Source organism: Moschus berezovskii, chromosome 4 (assembly GCF_049115385.1).
Source record: "Moschus berezovskii isolate FMDL1 chromosome 4, NW_MosBer_1.0, whole genome shotgun sequence".
Lineage (NCBI taxonomy): Eukaryota > Metazoa > Chordata > Mammalia > Artiodactyla > Moschidae > Moschus > Moschus berezovskii.
Window position 1 is genome coordinate 55,156,230 of NC_142463.1, and position 21,007 is coordinate 55,177,236.

Consider the following 21,007-nt stretch of genomic DNA (forward strand, 5'->3'; position numbering starts at 1 on the left):
GCCATTTCATTCTCTGTCGTCCCCTTCTCCTCCTGCCCCCAGTATACTAAGTAGAACTAAATATTTGTTGAGTGAATGAATGATGAATCGAGGGGAGAAGACACAGCTTTGCCTGCTGTGGATAGCTAGCAAAGTTTATAGAATGAAGAGCTTTGTTGTGTCTGGTGAATCTGCTGAGTAGATTCTTTAGGAGAGTTTCTACTTACTTCTTTAAGTCATAAATGTGTAATTATAAATTGCTAAGTGTAGGGAGGAAGAGTGGAATAAGAATTTGTAATGGGACTGATAGATGCATGCATGCTTTCTGTCCAACTCTTTGTGATCCCATGGACTGCAGCCCAGACTCCTGTCCATGGAATTTTCCAGGCAAGAATACTGGAGTGGGTTGTCATTTCCTACTCCAGGGGATCTTCCTGACCCAGGGAGCAAACCTGTTTCTACCACATTGTGGGTGGATTCTTTATTGGTGAGCCACACTGAAAGCCCAGGGACTGATGCAGATTGGGGTAAAAGGAAGACTGCTCTGAGAAAGCAACATATAAGCAGAGAGCAAAAGCACGTGTTGAATTTAGATAGGTGAAGAGTCTAGGGAAAGAGAGTTTCATACTGGGGGAACAGGTTGTGCAAAGGCCCGGCAACCAGAGTGACCACAGAAAATTCCACAAATCAAAGAAGGTCAGGGTGATGGTATTGAAGGGAGCAAGAGAACAAGTTTAAATAGCTGTTATTACCAATCTAGAACTTTTCTGTAATTTAAGAATGAATGGCTTATACCTCTTAAAAGAATTGCCATCCTGAGTAAATAATGTATGGAGATGGGGTGGAGAAAGAAGGTTATAGTTAAGACCAGAAGGCCTTTTCAACATCTCTGAAAATGTAACCTGAGCACCACTGTCTTTCCAGCTCTAGAAGTTGGAGGTGGTTGTCCCTGGTTTGTGTAGATGCTAGTTCAATTTTGTTCATTCATTCACTAAATTGATATTCATCTTATGCATGCAGTGAAGACTTGAAGATCTCCCCCACGAGGAAAATGTCCCCATTAAATGAGTATTTCAGGCTTTAATATGGACTGTCTGATGGCTTTAACTGACAGGCTGGTGGTCCAGATTGAAAATATTCAATTTAGTTCTAATATTCAATTAGCTGGTGCTAATATTTGCAAGACACCTTAATATGGATTTAGAAAGACCAGAGATGATTTGCTCTCAGTTAAGGAAAACTGGAATATTATATAAATCTCATTTCTTTTTATGCCTCCTCTTCCCCGTCCGCCCCTCTCTGGCATCCTGTCTTTCATCCACTTTTCTCTATCACCCATTCTGTTGAGAGTGAAAGAGGAGAACCAAGAGAAGGAGAGCAACAGACAGATGAAGTGGTCCCCGGTCTGCTGCTCTCTGCTCTCACAGTAAAAGGAAAGTTGGCCGAGGGGCGACGCTTTGGATGAAGATGAGGTGGTGGTTTGGCTACTTAGAACCCAGAACCGATAGCTCAGCTGAGAAGCAGGCCCTAGCGCAAACCGTTAGTGGGTAGAGGGAAGGCGGCCTCAGCCTGTTCCCAAATCCCACTCCAGTAGCTCCCGTTCCTCACTGGGGAGGCAGCCTCTTTCCCCAGAGCCCGCCGGGACGCGGAGGCGGACCCGAGGCGAGGGGGTCAGCTCTGGGATCCAGAGCCGGACGACCGGCAGGTCCCGGCGGAAAGTTGGCAGCCACCGCCCCCCGCGCCCGCCTTCCTTCTCGACTCTCCACCCCTCTCCGGGCGATACGGCGGAGGCGGGGGTTGGGGGAACTGGCCTCGTGTTTTGGAACAGCTGCAGCCGGCGCTGGGCCCGCCTGGAATGCGGGAACAGGCTGCGCACCAGGACTTTTATGGAAACTTGCTGCTGGAGCGGGCGGCGGCGGCGGCGGCCAGAGAGAACGCAGCGGCTGAAGCGGCGGCCGGAGCACCCGGAGCCCTGCCCTCACCCCGGCGCCCGACGCGCACAGCCTCCCCGCGCGCACCCCGGACCTTCGCGTGTTGCCGGCTTGAGGCGGGTGAGAGGAGTCGGGGGGACGTGGGACTGGGGCGGCCGAGATCGAGCCGTCGGCTCCCCTTGGGCGATTGGCGGGGGCTCCGGGCCGGGGTCCATCCAGCCGGGTGGATGCGCTGATCCCCGGCGCGAGCGAACCGGCCTTTGGAGCCGCATCCCCGGGCTCCGCGCGGCGCGGGGCGGGCCGGGGCGGCCTGGCCGTCTCTCCGCGGTCACCGGCCTTGGGCAGATTCTGGCCGCGACATCCCTGCGCAGCTCCGCAGCTTCAGCTCAGCTTGCGCCCAATGTGTACAGTTTCGGGAGCTTTCTGCGTCCCGCAGGCAGTGATCCTCTGCAAGTGGAGCGGGCTCCCGACCCCCTGCTCGGTCCCAGTGGGCCCGGCAGGTAAAGTACCGCGTCCTCCCCCACCACGTGCCCCCGGCGCTGTCTCCTTGTCCGCCGGCACTGCCTGCTGTTTTTAGGAGAAATCATTCCCCATCTGTCCCCGGGGGAGGCTGGGGAGTGAGATGTGATTTAACTACCTGTCGTCTGCCCCCTCCCTCCAAACTAGTTTTCCGCGATTCTGTCTGAGGTTGGATGTTGGGAGTTGTGCAGCTAGAGCTGAACTTGGAATGAGTGATGGAATCGCCTCTCGAGACCTCCCTTGACTAGATCCTCTTTAAAAACGCCGAGCCATTCCAGCTGTGTTTGTAAACTGTGAAACGCTCTACAAATGCTAAAAAAAAAAAAAAAAAAAAAAATGTTAATGGCTTTTGTAAAGAAAATAGCCAAGTTCAGAGGTTCGTTGATGGCTTCAAGGTCTTCATTTCATATTTATTTAAGCTCCAGAATGTGAACAAAGAGTTGGAAAGCGGGGTGGGGGGAAGAGAGAGAGAGGACAGAAGGAGAACAAGATAAAAATAGCATAAGGATATGTCCTAACAAAATGTCTGTCCTTGGGTAGGAGACAGGTAGAGAAAAGAAATAAGCCACAATAAGAAAGAAATCAGTTCCATGAGCGAAGCAACTGGAGCATCATTCACCAGCTAAATTTTGTTAATGAATTCATGTGTGGGCCCACGGGTCTTCGAGTCACAGCATAACTATGTGTTGGGTAGCGTGATTAAGTCAACTTAAGTATTTATACCATCTTAGTCACCCGTCAGTCATTGAATGAATTGCGTTACTTTTCCCTTGATAATACTTTTACAGTTTAAATTTCTGCCGTAAGAAAATGCAGAATACACATAAGTCTCTGAAATTCTTTTCAGTTTTGAAGTCCAGTAGGGTGGAAAGGTGAATAATTAATTAAATTGACGGACAAGGTTTGTTTTGTTTTGGTTTGGTTTTTTGAGGAGGTATATTTAGTAATAAGGCTTGCCAAGTGGCTCAGTGGTAAAGAGCCCCCCTGCCAATGCAGGAGAGGCAGAAAACTCAGGTTCGATCCCTGAGTGGGGAAGATCTTCTGGAGGAGGGCATGGCAACCCACTCCAGTATTCCTCCCTGAAGAATCCCATGAAGTGAGGAGCCTGGCAGGACTACATGGAGTCCCAAAGAGTCTGACAGGACTGAGCACACACACACACTTAGTATAAATGAACTTTCGTTATTTAATGTAGTTAATTAAGATTCTCACAGCTATTAGCCCCCTATTTTAAAAAATATTTTGTATTTTAACTGGAATATTTTAAAGAAAAATGTGGCAATTCTGTATTTTATCTGCAGTGATTCCCTTAAAGAGCCCAAAGTAAAAACCACAAGATTCTTTAAAATCCAGTTTACTTTAATACAGTTTTGATGTAATTCCATTTTCATGAAAGAGTCACACTTTTAAATCCATTTTAAACTAAAATGTAGAGAATAGCAATTTTTTCCTGCTCACCTGAAAATGGAATCTGTGCTATTTTTGAAAATTTGATATGTAAGACTGATCATTGTCAAAATGTATGTCATCTTGAGATGACTATATTTAGCATCAACCAAGGAATGCATTATCTAGGTTTTTGAACAGTATTTTTCCCCTGAAATTACATTTGAGGTATTTGGGTTAGGGTTTCACTTGTGAACAGAATAAAAACTGGGTATGTATATTTGGGTGAGATTAATTGGCAATTTAAGAGCTTCCCTGGTGGTTCAGCGGGAAAGAATCTGCCTGTAGCACAGGAGAGGCAAGAGATATGGATTTGATCCCTGGATGGAGAAGATCCCCTGGAGTAGGAAATGACAACCCACTCCAGTATTCTTGCCTGGAAACTTTCATGGACAGAGGAGCCTGGTGGGCTGCAGTCTATGGGGTCGCCAAGAGTCGGACATGACTGAGCACAGGCACACATAATTGGGAATTTAGATTGCTTAGAACCCAAATGGCCTGAAATGAGATACTATTTCATTTAGGGGGGAAAAACCCCTGCTGTTATTGCTGAAACTCATTAAGGAAAATAAGGGCTTCCCCCTTGGCTCAGCTGGTAAACAATCTGCCTGCAGTGCAGAAGACATGGGTTCGACCCCTGGGTCGGGAAGATCCCCTGGAGAAGGGAAGGGCTTCCCACTCCAGTATTCTGGCCTGGATAATTCCATGGACTGTATAGTCCATGGGGTCCCAAAGAGTCGAACTCAACTGAGCAACTTTCACTTTCACACTGGTGGCTCAACACTAAAGAATCCTCCTGCAGTGCAGGAGACACAAGAGATGTAGGTTTGATCCCTAGCTGGGGAAGATCCCCTGGAGAAGGAAATGGCAACCCACTCCAGTATTCTTACCTGGAAAATTTCATGGACAGAGGAGCCTGGCAGGCTACAGTCTATGGGATCACAAAGAGTCAGACATGACTGAGTGCTCACACACACACACACACACACGCAAAAGCAAATAAAAATTTTGTTTAAGTAAAAATATATGCCTAAAAGAAAGAAAACAATGTATTATAGTAAATGTAGAAAAGTATGTAACAGATGGGCAGATGTCTGGATATTTTTATAGAAAAGAGGACTCTGTGCATTTTATGTTACGCTGGCCAGACACATAAAACATCTTAGTAGTCGACTTTATAATTAAGAGGGAAAATGACCTATACCATTCTTAGTAATTTCACATATTTCTGTTCTTATTTAAACTATGTGTGGTCTACATCACCTGTATGGTTTCTTTTATGTTCTCTTCCTTCTGGTTTTATCATTTATCAAGATTACATATTTATACACACTTGAAGTTGTTATATTTTCTTCATCTGTTTAAATACTCAGTGCATGGTTTGGCTTGACTATGATAGTATGGGTCTTCCCAGATGACTCAGCAGGTAAAAAATCCATCTGCAATGCAGGAAATACAGGGGACGCAGGTTCAATCCCTGGGTCGGGAAGATCCTTTGGAGGAGGAAATGGCAATCCAGTCTAGTATTCTTGCCTGAAAAATCCCATGCATGGAGGAACCTGTAGGACTACAGTCCAAAGTGTTGCAAAGAGTCAGATATGACTGAGCACATCCTTCACATTGCATGCTAATATACTTTCAATATGGTAGGACGGATGAATTCTTACCCAGAAATCCAGCTATTTAACTTTCAAATTTTTTTATTAGAAAATTAATACAACTATTTTATATTTATGGTTAAAAATTGTGGGGAACCGAAAAGGGAGCTCTTATCATCTGACACATAAACTGTTAGTACTTTGATATAGTTCCCTCTTTTCCCCACAAATAGGAGTTTTTTTACCTCACAATGCCATATCTCAGTGGAAGTACCTATGTGAAAGCATTGATGCAGTATCTGCCACCTAGTAAGTGTTCAACAGTTGGTTCTTTTTCTTTTTTTGGGTCATCTCTTCCTTTTTGTTCTCCGATTAGAAGACAGTTTGGCGGGGGGGTCCCTAGGCCAGGTTTTGAGGTTGGTGAAAAAAATTTTTTTGTCTTGATACAGCCAGTTTGATTTTAGATTATATGGGCTTCTGTTACGAAGTGTAAACCAACAGAGTTATCACCATACAGCCCCTTACCCAAACCCTGGGATTTACTGTCCTGATTCCTAGTCTGATGTTGCTACACCCTGCAAGGCAGTGGAGGAGGCGGGCAATGTCTCTCCAAGGCTGGTTGGCAAGAGCCTCCTGGCCCAAACCTGGCCCCTGGGTCTGGTTTTCAAGGGATGACCCTATCAGCACACTTAACAAGACGGATGAATCAAAATGTTGCTACTTTGGAAATTCAGGCATGTGATTAACACAATGGACATTTAGGCTTTAATGACTTAAGTAGATACTTGAGAAACCATAACTTCTTGATGCCTGGACCCATTTGAGGTCGGTGAAATTTGACTTTGCCTTTCTTTCTGGCCCTGTTTCCTGCCATTTCCTTCCTTTTCACTCTGCCTCCCTCCTTCTAGCCAAAACAGCACCGCCCCCCCCCCCCCCCCCCCCGCCGCCCGTCTCTTTGTATTTTCTCAATGCTGCTTGTTTATTTAGATCAGGGTCTACAAATTGGGAGCCAAAAAGCCACTTTTAGCCACAGGCATGTTTCAAAATTGTACATTTTATATTGAAATATGGATTTTCAGCCTCTCTTGAAAAAATGAAAGGTCTTGGCAAAACTGGTCCACATTTCTGCATAGCAGGGCTACTCTGAAACTAAGTAGTGACTCCCTTCTCAGACAGGGCACACAACACACTCCTCTTAACAGTCTTCACCATCCCCTATTGTTTGATAACCAGTTATCACTGATATACATTACTTGTCAATTATATTGCATAACATTAACTTACATTACCTGACCATAGACACTTGAATATGCAGGGCCCTGATCTAAGTATTAGGGCAAGTCTGAAGCAATGATATGATGGAAAGTCTGCTGGACTTGGCATTAGGAAGCTGGACTTTAAATGCTATAGATATATTTTGATTAGCATCCTTCTCTTAAATAATGTAATCATGGAGCTGGGAAGGAGAGGTTAACTGTCATTGACACTAATTGCTAGTGTCAGCTGAACTGAAAGGAACCATGTATTGAGAACTAAAACAAAATATGTTGACTGATGGCATTGTAGAAAGTATAGGGGAGATACTTCTGGGAAATAACTCTTTCCTAGTAACTCTAAATAATCCTACTTCTTCCCCATCTTAGAAGTCTTTAGGAGAGTTTTAGCAACCCTTACACATTGGTCATAAAGTGAAGTTTACTGCTATTCTTCTATTGCACTGCCCTACCCACTTGTTTGGAGCCAGAGGCCTGGGTCTTTCCATTCCCAATTGTGTCCCTCATTGAAAGGCCATCTTCCACTTGAAGAGGGTTGAGGAATTCCAGTCTGTTCCAGAAATCACTGCAACCATTTGCTTGGGAATCCCACATCTGGTTTTTCATGATAGCTAGCTTAATGTAAACTGACTCCGTTTAGTTTTACTTTCTACAGTTTTGTTTGTTTGTTCGTTCATTCACGCATCCTCATGATCAGCTTTCCTTTTAGAGATATCATACAAAAGTTTCATTTGGGCTCATTTTGGATCAGACAGTTTTCTGGTATCTCTTAGTTATTCATCCGCTAGCTCAAATGTGAACTGACTTTGTACTGTGTCCTAGTTGCTATGTGAGACACTAAAGATAAAAAATGGAGTAGAGCACAGTTTTTCCCTTCAGGGACTCAGAGTATGATGAACGCGCTTTGAGAAACATTCCACACAGTCATGTGAGTGCAAAGTATTATATATTAATATGGAAGAATGACGAGGCAGGTTGAAAATAAGATTCTTGGTATGACTGCAACCAGAGATTATCTTACTAAGTCAGAAAGAGACAGACAAATGTCATATGATATCACTTATATGTGGAATCTAAAATATGGCACAAATGAACCTATCTACAAAACAGAAATGGATTCACAGACATAGAAACAGACTTGCGGTTGCCAAGGGAGAGGTGGGTAGGGAGAGGGAAGGACTGGGAGTTTGGAGTTGGTAGATGCAAACTATTACATTTAGAATGGATAAGCAGCAAGGTCCTAATGTATACCACAGGGAACTGTGCTGAATATCCTATGATAAATCATAATGGGAAAGAATATTTAAAAATGTGTAAATGTGTATAACTGAGTCACTATGCTATACAGCAGAGATTGGCACAACATTGTAAATCAACTGTACTTCAATTAAAAAAAATAAATTAAAAACTAAAAAACAAAATGAAAGAAACAGCCAAAGCAAAAGAAAAAGACCATTGATTATCAGTGAGGAATTATGTATTGGGAGGAGGAAAAAACTATTTTAAGTAGGTAAAATAGGATCTAGTTTCATATTTTTGAACTGTAATGAGGTTTATAATGTTTAATAATATAATTTTCAAAGTAGAAGGTTACAACCTTCATTAAATGTAATAAGATTACATAAGTTTATATTTCTTGTACAAGTAGAAAATGATAAAAATGTAAGCTCAAAAATTTTTTGAAGCTGAAAACAGTGTTGTTTTTTCTATAAAGAGGTGGGTTTTAACATTTACTTCTAGTATATAGGTAAGTGTTCTGTCTATAACCTTCTTAAAAGTTGAGATAAACAATTTACTTGAGTTTAATGAAATGAAGATTTAAAGCGGTCACTTTCTTGTCAAGTCTGTTCTCCTTGAGAAAGGAGATAATACTTTAACACGATGAAACAGTTATTGTAAATGATAGAGGGCTGTGATTTAAAATTCTTAAGTCCTGCATTATTTGCTATCTTGAATATTTTTTTTATCTTGAATATTTTAATTGCACATATAAAAATCAAATAAAGTAACTAAATTTAGAACATTTAGAGGTCAAACAGTGGTCCAGTAAAATTTTAGAATGGGAACATCAGCATGCATATTTTAAGATGATCTGTTATACTTAATATGATATTCTACTTTGAGACTTAATATTATTTCAACGTTTGAGTTCTATACCTTAATATTCAACCTGTAAATTACTTTCTAACAGAGGCAAAGTATATTTTTGAAACACATTTTATTAGGCTATTAAGTCATTTTCAAAAACTTCCTGAAGTCCACCTCATTAATAGATATGCCAGTTGATACCAACATCAGTATATTTGTTTATGCATACATATATACAGGCTTTCCTGGTGGCTCAGAGGTAAAGAATCTGCTTGCAATGCAGGTTACAGTACATAGAGTCACAAAGAGTCAGACAGGACTGAGCAACTAAGCACATCAGTTCAGTTCAGTTCAGCACATTTCAGTCACTCAGTCGTGTCGGACTCTTTGAGACCCCGTGAATCACAGCACGCCAGGCCTCCCTGTCCATCACCAACTCCCGGAGTTTACCCAAACTCATGTCCATCGAGTTGGTGATGCCATCCAGCCATCTCATCCTCTGTCGTCCCCTTCTCCTCCTGCCCCTAATCCCTTCCAGCATCAGGGTCTTTTCCAGTGAGTCAACTCTTCACATGAAGTGGCCAAAGTATTGGAGTTTCAGCTTCAGCATCAGTCCTTCCAAAGAACACCCAGGACTGATCTTTAGAATGGACTGGTTGGATCTCCTTGCAGTCCAAGGGACTCACAAGTCTTCTCCAGCACCACAGTTCAAAAGCATCAATTTTTCGGCGATCAGCTTTCTTCACAGTCCAACTCTCACATCCATACATGACCACGGGAAAAACCATTGCCTTGACTAGATGGAGCTTTGTTGGCAAAGTAATGTCTCTGCTTTTTAATATGCTATCTAGGTTGGTCATAACTTTCCTTCCAAGGAGTAAGTGTCTTTTAATTTCATGGCTGCAATCAGCATCTGCAGTGATTTTGGAGCCCAAAATAACAAAGTCTGACACTGTTTCCACTGTTTCCCCATCTATTTCCCATGAAGTGATGGGACCAGATGCCATGATCTTTGTTTTCTGAATGTTGAGCTTCAAGCCAACCTTTTCACTCTCCTCTTTCACTTTCATCAAGAGGCTTTTGAGTTCCTCTTCGCTTTCTGCCATAAGGGTAGTGTCATCTGCATATCTGAGGTTATTGATATTTTTCCCAGCAGTCTTGATTCCAGCTTGTGCTTCCTCCAGCCCAGCGTTCCTCATGATGTACTCTGCATAGAAGTTAAATAAGCAGGGTGACAATATACAACCTTGACATACTCCTTTCCTGATTTGGAACCAGTCTGTTTTTCCATGTCCAGTTCTAACTGTTGCTTCCTGACCTGCATACAGGTTTCTCAAGAGGCAGGTCAGGTGGTCTGGTATTCCCATCTCTTTCAGAATGTTCCACAGTTTATTGTGATCCACACAGTCAAAGGCTTTGGCATAGTCAATGAAGCAGAAATAGATGTTTTTCTGGAACTCTCTTGCTTTCTCCATGATCCAGCGGATGTTGGCAATTTGATCTCTGGTGCCTCTGCCTTTTGTAAAACCTGCTTGAACATCTGGAAGTTCATGGTTCACATACTGCTGAAGCCTTGCTTGGAGACTTTTGAGCATGACTTTACTAGCGTGTGAGATGAGTGCAATTGTGCGGTAGTTTGAGCATTCTTTGGCATTGCGTTTCTTTGGGATTGGAATGAAGATTGACCTTTTCCAGTCCTGTGGCCACTGCTGAGTTTTCCAAATTTTTGGCATATTGAGTGCAGCACTTTCACAGCATCATCTTTCAGGATTTGAAATAGCTCAACTGGAATTCCATCACCACCACTAGCTTTGTTCATAGTGATGCTCTCTAAGGCCTACTTGACTTCACATTCCAAGATGTCTGGCTCCAGGTTGATCACGCCATCATGATTATCTTCATCGTGAAGATCTTTTATGTACAGTTCTTCTGTGTATTCTTGCCACCTCTTCTTAATATCTTCTGCTTCTGTTAGGTCCATACCATTTCTGTCCTTTATCGAGCCCATCTTTGCATGAAATGTTCCCTTGATATCTAATTTTCTTGAAAAGATCTCTTGTTTTTCATATTCTGTTGTTTCCCTCTATTTATTTGCACTGATCGCTGAGGAAGGCTTTCTTATCTCTCCTTGCTATTCTTTGGAACTCTGCATTCAGATGCTTATATCTCTCCTTTTCTCCTTTGCTTTTCGCTTCTCTTCTTTACACAGCTATTTGTAAGGCCTCTCAGACAGCCATTTTCGTTGTTTGCATTTCTTTTCCATGGGGATGGTCTTGGTCCCTGTCTCCTGTACGATGTCACAAACTTCCGTCCAGAGTTCATCAGGCACTCTGTCTATCAGATCTAGACCCTTAAATCTATTTCTTACTTCCACTGTATAATCATAAGGGATTTGATTGAGGTCATATCTGAATGGTCTAGTGGTTTTCCCTACTTTCTTCAATTTAAGCCTGAATTTGGCAATAAGGAGTTCATGATCTGAGCCACAGTCAGCTCCTGGTCTTGTTTTTGCTAACTGTATAGAGCTTCTCCATCTTTGGTTGCAAAGAATATAATCAGTCTGATTTCGGTGTTGACCATCTGGTGATGTCCATGTGTAGAGTCTTCTCTTGTGTTGTTGGAAGAGGTGTTTGCTATGACCAGTGCGATGCTACCATCTTAATTCAAGCCCTTATCTTTTCTTGCCAAGATCATTGTACTTGTCTTTCTTCCTGTAGTCTTCCCTCATTTTACTCCAGTTTTCTGCACTGCTATCAGTCTCTCTTTCTCTTTTCTAGAATACATGTATCATTAAGTCACGTGTTTGCTTTAAAAATCGTTTGCTGACTCCCACTGACTGTAGGATCAAATCTAAACTTTTTCTTAGTCTGGCATTCGGGAATCTTTCCATTCTGTGTCCAGTCTATCTTTCTAGTTTTACCATACATTCTCTGGACAACTCATAGCTCCCCAGAGGGCTGTCAGGCATGAGTGTTTTTGATCACGTTGCTCCTTTTGCCTAGATGCCCTTACTTTCCTTTCTACTTTGTGAAATCCTCTTATCCTTCAGTGTCTATATCAAATGTCACCATTTATCTCTGTGTAATCTGCCTTAAACTCAACCTCCTCCTTAACCCCACCATGATCTTTTCCATGACTTTTCCATATTTCTACAGGTCTGTACATATCCTGCTATTATATACGCTTACTACTTTGTATTATAATTAGTTGTGGTCCCATCTTTTTTCCTAACAAAGCTAATTGATTTCAAAGGCTGTCATATATGTTTTGTATAGCATCACCAAGGCATAATTCCTGGTACATAGTAGGTTTTCCTCACAAAAATACTATGTTAGAAATACAGGTCTAATCTTTCAAGTTTGAAAAAAATGAATTTTTGATAAATCATAGACAGGCTACAGTAAGACTGCAATATTCCCTCAGAACCTTATGATGGATACTTAGTTGTCTTAATTTAACATCAGCACTTAATATGCTGAATTGGCATTCTTAAATCCCTTCTGTGTGCTGTTCTTGGTCACTCAGTCATGTCCAACTCTTTGCAACCCCATGGACTGTAGCCCGCCAGGCTCTTCTTGTCCATGGAATTTTTCAGGCAAGAATACCACAGTGGGTTGCCATTTTCCTTTTCCAGGGGAGCTTCCCAACCCAGGGATCAAACCCAGGATTGAACCTGAGTCTCTTGTGTCTCCTACATTGGCAGGCAGATTCTTAACCACGAGTGCCACCTGGAATTAAATCCCTTTATTATTCATCATCCCTTTATTATGACCAAATTTGTTGATGAATCACATGTTCAACCTTATCCTTAGGTCATTGTTTTCTCTTATTTTTGATAACAATTCATCTGGCTTGCCTGAGATCTTAGACATTTAGAAAAGTACTGTTCCGTTCCGTCGCTCAGTCGTGTCCGACTCTTTGCGACCCCGTGGACTGTAGCCTACCAGGCTTCTCCGTCCATGGGATTCTCCAGGCAAGAATACTGGAGTGGGTTACCATTTCCTTCTCCAGGGGATCTTCCCAAGCCAGGGATTGAACCCGGGTCTCCCGCATTGGAGGCAGACGCTTTAACCTCTGAGCCACCAGGGAAGCCCAATGTTGTGCTGCTGTTGCTCCTTTAAGTTGGATAAAGACCTTACATCTGCCTGCTCAGACAAGAAAAGTCACTTAATACTAGATTAAGAAAAGTCTATGAGACTCCAGATATAAAATCCCTTGGTATTTAGGTTACTGAGTGTAAGAATTAAGTTGTTAAACTAATCCTTATTTAGTATTCTAGAATACAGACAGGGAGTGCCCACTCAAACTACTTTCTTTTTTGAATTAAAACTGGTGTATTTGCTGGAATATTTTTCCTATAATTCAACAAATCTCAGAATATGGTTTCAGAACCCTTGGGAGTCCCCAAGACCCTTCAAGGACCCAGAGGCCTTTCTTTCATAACTACATGTCTGTATGAGGCCATGCTTTCTTTACATACTTCAGTCAAAACAACGTATCACGATAGTTTGAATACAGAGGTAGATATGAGAATATAGCTATCTGTTTTTAAGCCAGATATTAAAGGGATGTGCAAACATGTAAAACAATGTCATTCTCCTAAGTATTTTTATTTTGGAAAATACATTTTTTTCATAAAATGTGTGTATGTTGATGTATAATAGGTTTGTTATTATTTCCCATGACAAGTATATATTTGAAAATTCTCTTTTAATTTTTAATACATTGATATCTGTAGATACAATCTATATAAACACAAGCTTTCTGAGCTCCTCAATAGCAGGCCCATACATTGGGCCCTTTTATATTTTCTTGGTTATTGTCTGTCATTCCATGTGGTCTATGAGCTCCCTGAAAAGAAATATTCTACATTCATTTTTGTATATGTAATGCCTTATATTGTCTAGCACATTGTATCAGTTCAGTTCAGTCGCTCAGTCGTGTCCGACTCTCCACGACCCCATGAATCACAGCACGCCAGGCCTCCCTGTCCATCACCAACTCCCGGAGTTCACTCAAACCCATGTCTACAGAGTCGGTGATGCCATCCAGCCATCTCATTCTCTGTCGTCCCCTTCTCCTCCCGCCCCCAACCTTTCCCAGCATCACACAAGCTGGAATCAAGATTGCTGGGAGAAATATCAATAACCTCAGATATGCAGATGACACCACCCTTATGGCAGAAAGTGAAGAGGACCTCAAAAGCCTCTTGATGAAAGTGAAAGAGGAGAGTGAAAAGGTTGGCTTGAAGCACATTGTATAAAGATGTTTAATAAGTGTTTTTTAATTAATTAATAAGTACATATTTATTCATTTTAGCTAATTTTTCATTTCCCATTTATTTCTGACTCTATCATACTTATCACCTCTAAATTTATGAAATAACATGCAAACCACCTAGTATTTGGCACATAATAGGGATTCAGTTGTTAGTTTCCACTCTTCTCCTTTATATAATGTAGAGAAACCAGGTCTTTCCTCTAATTTATTATAACTTTTAAAAAATTCTTACATTTTGTTGATATATGTAACTTCATTTTATTAGTGACTTCCTCAAATGAGAACTCACCAGTTTTCTTTGAGTGGTTACTTTAAAGTCTTCTCAAGAAAGAATCAAAGGCAGGAATTACAGGGTTTGATTCTGGGCATAATTCTGAGGTGTTACGAGGATGCACTGCATAGTGCCTACAATGTGGCGAGTGCAGCTGGACTAGGATTTCAAGCATCTATAAAGTATTGTGCATTATGCTGAAGTAGATATTGGACAAAGTAAATGAAATAGGTTGTATTGTTGAAGACAATGGAAGAAGCGAATACTTGTTGAAACTTGGTGGTGGGTATATGAGGCTTGCTTATATTGCTTTCACTATATTCCTGAAATAATAAAAAGTTAAATAAAGAAGATAGATTAGACTAATATATATGATATGTTTAATATAAATTTTTTAATTTATGCCAGATTTATCTAGAAACCAGAAAATCTAGATATTATCTAGAAAAATCTAAGCACATTTTGAGATATCAGAGACTGAAAGCAAAACAGTCCATTCTTAGCCTGAAAGGCAGAAAACCACCATTGCTAGTTTGGGAAAATACTTCACTGGTAAGGAAGTGGCTTAAGGATTTTCTTGGAGGGAATTCTCTGCAGTCCGGTGGGTAGGACTCTGAGCTTCTACTGCAGTAGGCACGGGTTCCTTCCTGGTGGGGAACTAAGGTACTATATGCACTCCAGGGAGAAAATCAGTCTCTCAGAGGTAGAAACAGTCACTGAATATATTTGTCAAGGTGGGCAGTTGAAGGAATGGGAGAAGACAAGGTAAATCAGAGAGGCTAAGGGAACCTGCAAAGGGCCTAATAAGCCCAGGTAAGAATTTCAGGTCTAGTCTTACGCAGTTAACATCCTCAGAGCTGGAGTCATAGACTAGAGTTAAAGGGCACAGAGCGGTAGAGAAGGTAGTAGCCCAGCTAATGAAGGTAGAAAGAATGGCACGCTGTTACATTTTTAGAAATCAAAATAATTGGGGCTGGAAGTTACTCTGAATTTTTTTTGACTGCACAGCATATGGGATCCTTGTTCCCCCACTGGGGATCGAACCCGAGCCCCGAGCCACCTGCATTGGCAGCACAGAGTCTTAACCACTAGATCGTCAAGCATGTCCCACTCTGGAGCTTTTGAAAATTTATTTTACAATATGTAACCTGTACTTAAAATTATTATTCTGATTATATGTGCCAGTTAAGAACTTTGAAGAAATTGTGTTTAATAAGTTTTCCTATAGCAACCGAGGTAACTTTGTGTCCTTATCACTTTGGATTCTGGTACCAATTGAAAAGTTTTAATAATTCAAAAAGGTTTATCAGCATTCTGAAGGAGAGAAAACTATTAAAGTGAATACTTTGAATTTTATAGCTTCTCATTTTGTAAGTTTATTAATCATAATGATAATGATCCACATGAATAATAAATATAATATGAATATTTCTAGTAAGGATTATGTGAAGTTGAAGAAGGGCCTGGGAGCTCTGTGCTATAAAGCAACAAATATAGCAGCAAATTCCACATAAATTTATAGACAAGTAGGTGAAACTCATCTATATGTTAACTAATAATATATGTAGAAAGCATGAAAGTGGGAGATGATAAAACGATCAAAGATTGAATGGATATTTGGAATTTGAGAATATGTTTCCAAAAGATTAATTTGAAAATCCTTTGGAAATATTCATACCAGATTTTAAAATGTGGTATAGACAGTTTATTAAGGGAATTAAGAATTGAGTCAAAGGAATGGGATCTTTTAGAGTTCTTAGTTTTGATGGTTACTACATGGATGTGGAAAACCTTTTCATGATGGCTTTGGGGATTTATTTTAAATTATAGCTTATTAATTAGCAGGCAGGGAACTAGGCACTATAAAGGAATTAATCCTCTGTATTGTAGAAAAGGAACATAAAGTTTACCAAATGTACAGATGAAGGTCCAGGTGGAAGTAAGAGAAGAGCAAAATGTGGACTGAGAATGGAAGTCACTGACCTTAGACATCTAGTGGGAAGGCTGGGGTATGGTGTCCGCTGTCTTCAATTCTGTGTCAAGTATGGTTGATGTTAGAATCTTACCTGAGTCTACAGATAGCATAGTGGGCTGGACCATTAAAAATGCTGTTCCAAGGCTTTTTTTCAGAGTTTTGGCCAGGAGACTATTAATAACATGAGAATAGGGAGAGTGTCTGTCTGTTTAGTGCTTCATTTCTCAACACCTGGCAGAGTGCCTGGCACATAAGAGAAGCTTAATAAATATTTGTGTAATGAATGGTGTGTTCTATTTATATTGTAGTCCCACATAATGTTAACTATAATGAGAGTCACACATTATATCCCAGCATATAAAGTGCTTCCTCTGGAAGTTGGCAGGATTTACTTATTCAGTAAACAATTATTATATAAATCTTCTATATATCAGCACATGCTAAATACTGTGGATACAATGGTATATAAAATACAGTCTATACTCTCAGAGACCTCACTTTCTGGTAGAGGAGGTGGTCAAGAAAGTGCTTACCACATATTATGGTTGCTGTGTTTATTCAGTTGCTAAGTCGTGTCCCACTCTTTATGATCCCATGGACTGCAGCCCACCATGCTTCCCTGTCCTTCACCATCTCCCAGAATTTGCTGAAACTCAAGCCATTGAGTCAGTGATGCCATCCAACTATCTCATCCTCTATCACTGCCCAGAATGCTCAAGTCATGTCTGACTTTGCAATTCCATGGACTGTAGCCACCTCTCTCCTCTGTCCATGGGGTTGTCCCAGCAAGAATACTGGAGTGGGATGCCATTTCCTCTTCCAGGGAATCTTCTTGACCCAGGGATTGAACCAGTATCTCTTATGTCTCCTGCATTGGCAGGCAGGTTCTTTACAACTAGCGCCACCTGGGAAGCCCTTATATTGTGGTGAATGCCATAATTAGGGTAAGCATGAGAGTGCTGTTGTAACATACACTAGAGAAGCACCTAACCCAGTCTCATGAGTCAAGGAAGGCTTCCTGGAGAAAAGTGACAGTTTCAGAACTAAAGGATTAGTAAGAGTTAGCTAAGAGAATGAGTAGAATATCAAGCTGAGGGAGCTAGCTGTGGAAAGGCTCAGGTGGGCCAGTATTTCAGGACATGTGATAGAGTGGGAGGGAAGTATGGAGAAAGATGAGACCAGAGAGGTAAACTACCAAAGTGTATTAACTCATTGAAATACAAGTGCATGAAACATGGGGGCAAACAACACTGAAGAAGTGCAGAGAGGCAAAGAAACCCTCAAAAGAGAAGGAATAGTTAGAGACATGAAGGGACAGGGAGAGAAATGGTATCATGAGCCAAGTGAGAAGGATTTCAGAATAAAGAAGTGGCAGAGTCTCAGATGCAGCAGTGAAGTTCAGAAGGTAGAAACTGTCCATTTTATTTGCTAGTGGTAAAGAACCCGCATGCCAATGTAGGAGACATAAGAGATGAGGTTGGATTCCTGGGTTGGAAAGATCCCCTGGAGGAGAGCAAGGCAACAGACTCCAGTGTTCTTGCCTGGAGAATCCACATAGACAGAGGAGCCTGGTGGGCTACAGTCCACAGTGTTGCAGAGTCAGACATGACTGAAGCGACTTAGCATGCACACATAAAGAGAAAAGGGCTTCCCTGATAGCTCAGTTGGTAAAGAACCCACCTGCAATGCAGGAGACTGAGGTTCAATTCCTGGGTTGGGAAGATCCTCTGGAGAAGGGATAGGCTACCCACTCCAGTAATCTTGTGCTTCCCTTATGGTTCAGCTGGTAAAGAATCTGCCCACAATGCAGGAGACCTGGGTTTGATCCCTGGGTTTGGAAGATCCCCTGGAGAAGGGAGAGGCTACCTATTCCAGTATTCTGGCCTGGAGAATTCCATAGTCCATGGGGTCAAAAAGAGTTGGACACAGCTGTGTAACTTTCACTTCACTTCATAAAGAGAAAAACATTATGCCGAATTTACATGTAAAATGGAAGTTCACAGAATTTAACTGGCTTTCCCAGGACCATACATCTAATAATGACTTCATCGAAGTTTTCAGACTCTAATTCCAGTATTTCTTCCACCATCGTTGTCTTTTGTTTTTGCTTTTCTGGCCACACACACTGCACAGCTTATGTAATGTTAGTTCCCCAACCAGAGATCAAACTTGGGCCCCTGGCAGTGAAAGTGCTGAGTCCTAACCACTGGACTACCAGGGAATGCCCACCATCTTTGTTGCCATGTATTTGAAAAATCAACAATTAAGTGAGATATTATCATTAGGATATATTTATAATTCTGAATTCTACCAAGGTCCTTAAGCATCAAAAGTTCTAGGAGAAAATTTTGAAAGATTTCATATTATATTTGTATGAAACTTTTGTCCAATTAAAAAAATACACAAATCTGTAAGCTTTTGTATGAGAAGGTTTATGAATGTTATGACAAGATTGAAACTGTACATGTTATTTGTTTTGAAATTTTAATTTTATAACACACATTCTATCACATATAATTACGATCATTTACATATTGAGCAACTTAGTCCACAGCATGGTCTCTAGTTGGCTGACAGAAAAGGAGGTAGTTTTGTCAGGGTTGAAGGTTACTTCCCAGGTGGCATTAGTGGTAAAGAATCCGCCTGCCAATGCAGGAAACATAATGAGACTTGGGTTTGATCGCTGGGTGGGGAAGATCCCCTGGAGAAGGAAATGGCAACCCACTCCAGTATTCTTGCCTGTAGAATCCTTTGGGCAGAGGAGCCTGGCAGGCTCCATTCAGTCCATGGGGTCACGAAGAGTCTGACATGACTGAAGTGACTTAGCATGCATGAAGGTGACTGTGGCTGTCTGGTAGGAAGGGCATGAGTATTTCAGGCTTATAGAGTGAGGATGGAGAGGAGACAGAAAGAAGATTTAAGGAAACTGAAACATTTTCAGCTGCAAGTTAGCACTATGGCTCCATTCCTTGACTAAAGTTCAGTGTCTGCGACTCCCTTTCACAGGAATTTCCTTGATGGATTTATGGTTTAGTGTTGAGATTCACTAAAATGTGTGACATTCAGCTAATTTTTAAATGCTTCATAGAGTCCTTCTCATGACTTTGTTGGAGTCAACTAAATACTTTTAAAAGTTTTCATAGGACTTCCTTAGTGGTCCAATGGCTAAGACTCCACATTCCCACTGCAAGGGCCCTGAGTTTGATTCCTGATCGGAGAACTAGATCCTATATGCCTCAACTAAAGAACCTGCATGCTGCAACAAAAATAAAAGATTCTGTGTTCTGCAACTAAGACCTGGCTGCAGCCCTGGTGGTTCAGCGGTAGAGTCCAACTGCCAGTGCCTGCCAATGCAGATGTGGGTTTGACCCCTGGGTCAGAAGGAGCCCCTGGAGAAGGAAATGGCAACCCACTCCAGTGTTCTGACTTGGGAAATCACATGGACAGAGGATCCTGGCGGGCTACAGTCCATGGGGTCACAAAGAGTCAGATACTACTTATCAACTAAGCAACAACAGCATTAAAAAAAATAAAAAGTTTTCATAAAATCAAAATTCTCAGTCACTAACAAATAAAAGGGAATTTGGTTACCCTAGGAGTACACTGTTAAATAATGTTCTGTTAGATAAAAATTTAGAAGTCTTTTGTACTTTTGGCAATTTAGCAGAATGATAGAATATATCCATGTTTTCCTTAATCAAGAGAATAACATACATGTGAATATTGTTACTGGATTCTTCATTGTCATTAGTTGCAGCAGTCAGAGTGCTGCTTGCATGTTGCTGACTTGGGCACTTTAAAAATCAGAGCCCAAACGGCCCCTGACTTCATCCCACATGAATGAATTTGCTAAATGAATTCTAAACCACAACCAGCTGAGATAGCAGCATTTCATTCAGTACCTGGGAATAATTTCGTAACCTCAGTCTGTGTTCTGCTTAACGTCAAGAGAATAACTGTTAGCCTGTATCACTTTAAAAGGAAATAAGCTACTTAAATGAACACTCTGTGATGTTCTCATAGGGCCAAATACCTGTTTCTCAATTTATCTAGCACCATATTCTGCTATTAGTTGCCAGCTAAAGATTACAAATTCACTAAATGTAGAGAATACCATGAATCATGTCTTTTCAGCTTCCGACATATTTCTACTGCTTGGAATTGTGGTTCTCAAATCACTGGATTAAAGGCTCTGTTGATTACACAAGGAAGTCAAAGCTTCTAAGCTGGTTGGTATTCCCCTCGATCCCAGGACACAAAGCAGCTGTGCCGCTTTCTCGGCATCAGCATAACACAGTGGGTGAGAATGCAGACGCAGTAGTCACACGGCCAGTCTCTTCCCCTTTGTCCACCACTCATTATTTGCGTGGCTTTGGCAAGTTACTTGACTTTTCTAAGTCTCAGTTTTCCGTAACAATGTCCATAAGACTTCAAATCCTACGAGAGAAACTCCAAGACATTTTTCTCATATTAATATTTTAAGAAATTTTAAATGACTGAGTTTGGAAAGTTTTTTGAGATAGGGTTTGATAATAGTATTCACTTCAAAGGATTATTGTGGAAAATAAATGAAATAATGATTGTTAACCAGCTGGTACATTACCTGGCACATAGTAAAGGCTCAATAACTATTAGCTTGGATTATT

The 21,007-nt window shown here is 41.3% G+C and overlaps 1 protein-coding gene across 9 annotated transcripts in view; it reads left to right on the forward strand.

The window, feature by feature from the left end:
* Positions 1-1,603: 1,603 nt before the first annotated feature.
* Positions 1,604-21,007, forward strand: part of NEXN (nexilin F-actin binding protein) — a 60,873-nt gene continuing 41,469 nt past the window's right edge. For 2 of the 9 annotated variants that reach the window (XM_055401315.2, XM_055401319.2), the window contains exon 1: positions 1,622-2,030. The gene's annotated coding sequence lies outside the window, so the exon portion shown is untranslated. Of the gene's footprint in view, positions 2,031-13,938; positions 14,075-21,007 lie in introns of all 9 variants that reach the window. The other 7 variants (XM_055401316.2, XM_088835422.1, XM_055401321.2 and 4 more) reach the window with 7 other exon arrangements.